The sequence below is a fragment of the Lepisma saccharinum genome, chromosome 18, assembly GCF_977018435.1.
Source record: "Lepisma saccharinum chromosome 18, izLepSacc3.1, whole genome shotgun sequence".
In the NCBI taxonomy this organism is placed as follows: domain Eukaryota; kingdom Metazoa; phylum Arthropoda; class Insecta; order Zygentoma; family Lepismatidae; genus Lepisma; species Lepisma saccharinum.
In genome coordinates, this window is record NC_139246.1 from 32464384 (window position 1) to 32470688 (window position 6305).

Consider the following 6305-nt stretch of genomic DNA (forward strand, 5'->3'; position numbering starts at 1 on the left):
GTTCTGGTAGTGAAAGCAAATGGATATAATTATTTTGTATTATATGATATTAGTAGAAACTACACTGGATCACCAGTTGCAAGAAGGCAGAACTTATTGTGACTAATATCTATTACATATTTAGAACAATAAAATCCACACGGTTCAGTCTCTTCATCTGTAGAAAATGTATCACAAACGTCATGTTACTGTTTAGAAGTTTGCTTGTGGTACGGTATGTTGCACAACGTTTATCTGTGGTTTCACTTTCTACCAACAGTAGAGTTCTTATATTTGAAACTCACCAACTGAAAAATCGTCTATTTGTATTTATTTTCATGAATTGTTCTTGAGTTATTGAAAAATACATATATTCTCACGCTGGCCTAAATTTGTAATTTTCAATATTTTACTGTAATACTGCCCCCTTGAACAAATTATTCCCTAACGAGACTGTGCTTACGAAAACCCGGGTGTTGGTACTTGCATTTTATCGCAAGCCTTTAGGATATTCTTTGACCCTCACACACACACACACACACACGCACGCACGCACGCACGCACAAATATATATGTGTATATATACCGATATATATATATATATCAAGTACTTGTTAGTTAGCCCTTGTAGGCCTCCTTCCTTTTATACACACACAGACACGTGTGTGTGTGTGGTTTCCCAAAACGAACCACCCTAGGTACGTTCCCGTACCTTCTCAATATGTATATTATAAAACCTTTGATGAATGATACGTTAAGAATCATGGCACTTATTTGCTAGTCAGTGTTCAAGGACTTTCTGCTTTAATTTGAAACAAATAGCTTACAACTGCTACAACAATGGTGAAACCTTTAACAATGCTTTTACATAAAAGTACAGTAATACGATAAAAAGAAGTAAAATGTCCTATTATTGAAGAAATATAGTCTTAATTTAGTAAGATACGGTATAAATGTGACTATAAAAATTGGGTGTTGTTTTAAATATAACAGTTTTAATAATAATTATGGTGAATGTTTATTTAACATGCCAGACACATGATTATATCCGCACCTTAATATTAACATACTAGAGGGGAAGTCGGGGGAATATGAGCAGTTGGGTAAAATGAGCAGGTTGAAGCATTATCGCGCACACCGCCATGAGGATAATCTCGTTTCCACGTCCGACAGTTGTCAGCACTTCGTTGAAGCTTCTACCAGTTGTGAGCCTAGTGACAGTCCTTGTCGTGTCAGCGTCATTTTAATGTAAGTCTGTGATTTTTTTGTCAAAATGTAGTCGCATATTTATTAAGGAATATTTGTATAGGCTAAAATAACATGTAAGTTGTTAGTCTGACAAAATGCCATAATAGTAATTTGAAAACATAGTGATTACGCTTTGTATTCAGAATGAAAATGTTTCGTTGCTTGTAAGCATTGTGGCACAGAAGATGGAAATTCAAATTATGGCGTCTGGGGAAAAATGAGCGGCGGTATTCGGGGTAATATGAACAGAAATGGGGAAATTTGAGCAACTATTTTCGACTGTACAATATTCCAAAATTAAATTAATAAATTAATTATTCTGGTCTTTAGAACATTTAAATTAAAGAAATGAATGTATATAATTTAACAATATTATAAACAATTAAGTAAATAAACAAATAATGAAATGCATTAATGATTAACGATTGTATGAGTCCTATTTCCGAAAAAAAAGTACAGCGATGACTTCAATGGAGAATAATGGTTAAGGTGTGAGAATAGCAGCGAGTGGTTACATCAGGACGTTGTAAACATTGAGGAAGATGGAGCTACCTTTGTATGTGAAAACTGCAAATGATTTTTTGGGTGGTGATGATGGAGACATTGCTTTTGTGGTGGATTGTGCTTGTGTAGAGTATAAATGGTAAGGTGTGAGAACTACAGTGAAAGCTCGTATGTGAAAACTGCAAATTATAATTTTTCTTATCTTTGGGACGTGAGATAAGTGAAAGATGCTTTTTTGGGGAGAGAAGTGAGTTTATGTTATGTAACAGGTTTATGAAGTGAAATAAATATGTGATGTGTTAGGACTATAGCAAGATGTCTCAAGGGCTGAGTTAGTATGAAAGAGGGAGTGTCCTTTCTAAATGAATGGTAAGTGACAGAGAGGTGCTGTGTTTGTGGGGATTGAGTTTATGATGTGACAAAAGGTTAGGGGAAAATGGGGTAGCCCCGGACATGTTCACACAGTGATGTGCTTCTTGGTAAGAAGATGCAAAATTGTTTTAAAACAAGCCTGAAATATTTATTTGGAATGTGATCTTTATTGACAAAGCAAAGTTATCGAAAGAAATGCAAAAAGAAGTACATAAACAAATGACAATACAGATCGCTACATTTTACATATTTTCACATATTGGCGGGTACCACCGGACACTTAAGATAATTGAAAGAAAATCATATTCTACACTTGGAAGGAACAATAAGAACACCTACCCACGAAGTTTACAGTGATCACATGTGTAATGGATATCAGTTGATTCGATATCGGTGCAGTAGTCATGGGCCCAGCCATCGTAGGATTGACACTGAACCCAGCCTTCATTGAACGTTTCACCGCAAATGATGCATTCAGCTGTGCTATCCTGTTCGTCTGGTCGTATGTCCTGTTTGTTATTGTCACAAGCAAGCTTTTGCTAGTACATGTGTTGAGGTCACCTTTCTTTCAAGTTGCTTCTTTATGGTGAAGATGTTAGTATCTCGCTCACTGCAGTTCTTCTTGTTCGTGACGCTAAACGTCCCTTACGATTTTCTGGTAATGGTGATAACTTTTCAATAATGGAGAGCCCTTTGCCAGTTGATGGACGAGGAGATTCAGGTTCCTCGGTGACATGTAGAGAACGTGGATCCACTGCAGTCGACGGAGAAGAAGCAGCCCCCGTTGCCTCCACCGCTGCTGAAGTTGAAGATTGTGTGTCTTCACAGGTTTGCGGAGTGTAACATCTTTCAACGAGAGTCACGTTTGCGGGCAGGTAGTCAACGTCTGTGAATATATTACGGTGCACGAAAATCCATTGAGAGCAATGTCCATGCGACACACCTTAAAGTATGCCTCTGCAACAAGGTGTGCTACATCATAATCGGTTATCTTTACTCCAGCATTCTTGCGCATCCACATCGAACAAGCTTCATTGTATGCTCCTTTAAACGGTTTCATAAAAGACCTGTCAAGGGGCCGAGTGTTGTGCGTGGTATGTGGAGGAGTACTGAGCATATGAATACTGTGATCCCTCGCATATTGGATCACTTTCAAATCCTTATGACTGCAATGTCCGCCAACAAGTAGCAGAACTGGAACGCTATCACACAGTGTCAAGAACTGCTACATTTTGTCCGGTGTTACCCTCCAATTGCCTGTCCGGCGCTACCCGACACGTACCATTCTACAATAACATGCCTCATACTATCAAACAGTGAAAAATATACACGCGGTTTCACACACGATTTGTTCAAACCCTAACCAGTACACTGACAACTATTTGTGTTTCATTTACTTACCTTTATAATAGCAATGACCTTCCTTAAGTTACTTCGGGACGAACACCGCATACGCAGAAACAGAGCGGCTTGCAGCACGCCCGCTATTCTTCACCGACCAACTCCTACTACTTGCACGTGCAGGGTAGAACAAAGTCCTTTCTTTTTCTGCTGATACAGTATTGCTACCTCATACCGCAGTTTCGGAACTCACACTGTCCGATGGTACCCGATGTCCGGGGCTACCCGATTTTACCCTATATGTACATGCAAGGTGTTTAATTTGTATTAGTTTCTGGCTGGTGAATTTTCGAACCTTTTTGTTTCAAGCAATCCAAATGATGGGAAGAGACATTTTGTGTTAAACTTTTGTATTTCACGGTAATAACTACCACGTGCAATAAGAAAAAAATGTAAAAATTTTGATATATCCAGCTTTATTTGCAGCTGCCCATATTACCCCTGGTCTATGCACATATTACCCCGTGTCTGGGGTAATATGAGCAACTTGACATTATTTTGTGAAATATTGTTTTTACAAGAAACTAAACTATCTGTTTCTTCTTTTATCTGCTTTGGGTTAAAGTAGAAAACAAGCTGAGGAATCAAACGGAGAAGCGTTTAAAACTGTAACAAATATGGATTTTAAGATTTTTTAATGAAAAACTTTAACTGAAGGGTAAGGTGAAAGAACAAGGAATGTCACAAAACCAGTTTTTGGATAAAACAACATTTTAATCCTAATCTTTCCTAAGTTCTTTCCCGGTACCTCAAATATTCGATCGTCTCTTACACGCACATTTCTCGTTTCATACCAGTGGTTTTTGTACAGTTGTTTAGTACCAGTTCTAACCAACAGAACGAGCTGTAAACTTCAAAATAAAAAAAAAATGACATTTTTTGTTTTTTTCCCTAACCCTTCAACTATGCTTATATTCCCCGACTTACCCTAACTGTACGGTTTGTAATTTAACCTGTTATTAAAACAGTAATCACTCATTCAAGTTACCTTGAAATTCGATAAGAAATGTGAGCCACAAGTAATAATTATTGTGCGCAAAACATTGAATTATGAAGTCCTTAAGCTGGATGTGTAAATATTACCAGGGTCATTGTTCATTACTGCTTCATTAAGTTATGGCAGGCCCGTAGCAAGGAATAGGCTAGGGGACTGAAGCCTAGGACGCCATGTATAGAGAAGGCCATACAAAGTTTTATTTTTCCTTTAAAAAGAATAGAACAAAGAATATGTAATGCAGAAGGAAAGAAGGAATACATACTAGGTGTTTCTCGATCCATTTTTCCATTGAAGACCATCAAGTGATGAAGTTCCACTAGATATATCCAGGGGGGAGGTGTAGTCACCACCAGAAAATAGATGTCGCCATTCAACTAGGTGCCATAATTATTCTCAACTTTTTTCTTCTTATATTCTGGTAACACACTGCTAGAATTTTCAGTTTCTCATAGTAGTACAATATTCTTCAGACTTTATGACATAATTAAATTATTATTATTATTAAATATGCTAATTCTTTAAAAAATCAGAAATGCAAACCAGGAATTAGGTTTCCTTTGTTTTCTCATTTCAAAATTTCTAGGATGGAAAGATCACAAACCATGGCATTAGAAGAAAATATCGGAGCAGGCACATAAAATGTCGGTGTTTGGTAATATGCAGGCGCCAAACTATCTATCTACGGTGCTCAGTGATGGAATTCTAGTGAATCCCGTGCAGAGATTGTTGCTTTGTGTTTTAGTTCTTGAACTCCACACTACATAAATTAAAGTGTGTGAAAATAGTGAGAACAACGTCCACTCTGCATAGATTCATTTATTGAAGCTCCATTAACACGATGAAGTATGAGAAAGCACCCATGAGAATCTGAAACAAGAAGCATTAGATAACATATTACAAATAAATGTAAAGTATTAAAAACCTGCTCCAGAGTAAAAGTATTTGCTAGCACAGGTATGAGTGAATTAAATTAAATCATTAAACAGTTCTGACATTTACAAAAAGTAATGTGCTAGAGTTTAGTATGTAATATTCAAACAACATTTTATTTCTTGTAAGTTTATGCAAGTGTTTAAATACATCGTGTCCCAAAATTATTATCGGGGTTTCATAGTAATTTAATTTATCTTATATGTGGGGTACAAGGACTTCAAGTTTACATAGTGCACCTTATAAATGTTCAATGTGAGCACCTTTCGTGACATCCGGTAGTCCAATGCTTCTCGACGCTTTCGTTCGACACATTTGGATGTCCAGAACTCTTTTCCTTTGCAGACACGTCCAGTTGTTTGAATCTTATTAAACCATCGACGAATGTTGTTATCGGACAGTGGATCACTTCCAAATCGCTGTCGAAAAGCTCGCTGAACTTAAACAGCAGAACCACACCTTGAAAATTCAACGACACAAAATGACTTCTGCGCGGGAATCGCCATCTTGTAATGCACCTACTCTGCTGTGACTGATGGGAAACAAATTATAAGCGCTAAGGGTAGCAAACTTCCACAGCCGTTCTTATTGTACGTGTACAATATAAACATTCAACTTTGTCTCTTGCTATGAACCAACTACTTGAAATCCTGCTAATCATTTTGGAACACGGTATAGTAAGGATTGTGACTATTACTGGAAGGAGGAACTTTTCATATTTACTTTGAAGAACTTGTAAGTTAGAGCTAAATTAAAATCGTATAAATCATTTACGGACAACCTATATATATTGGGCAAATGAATGAGACTGTGGACACTGTTACTTACCGTTCCAAAGAACTCGAGGGAAACGATAAAGAACCCCTCCCCAGTG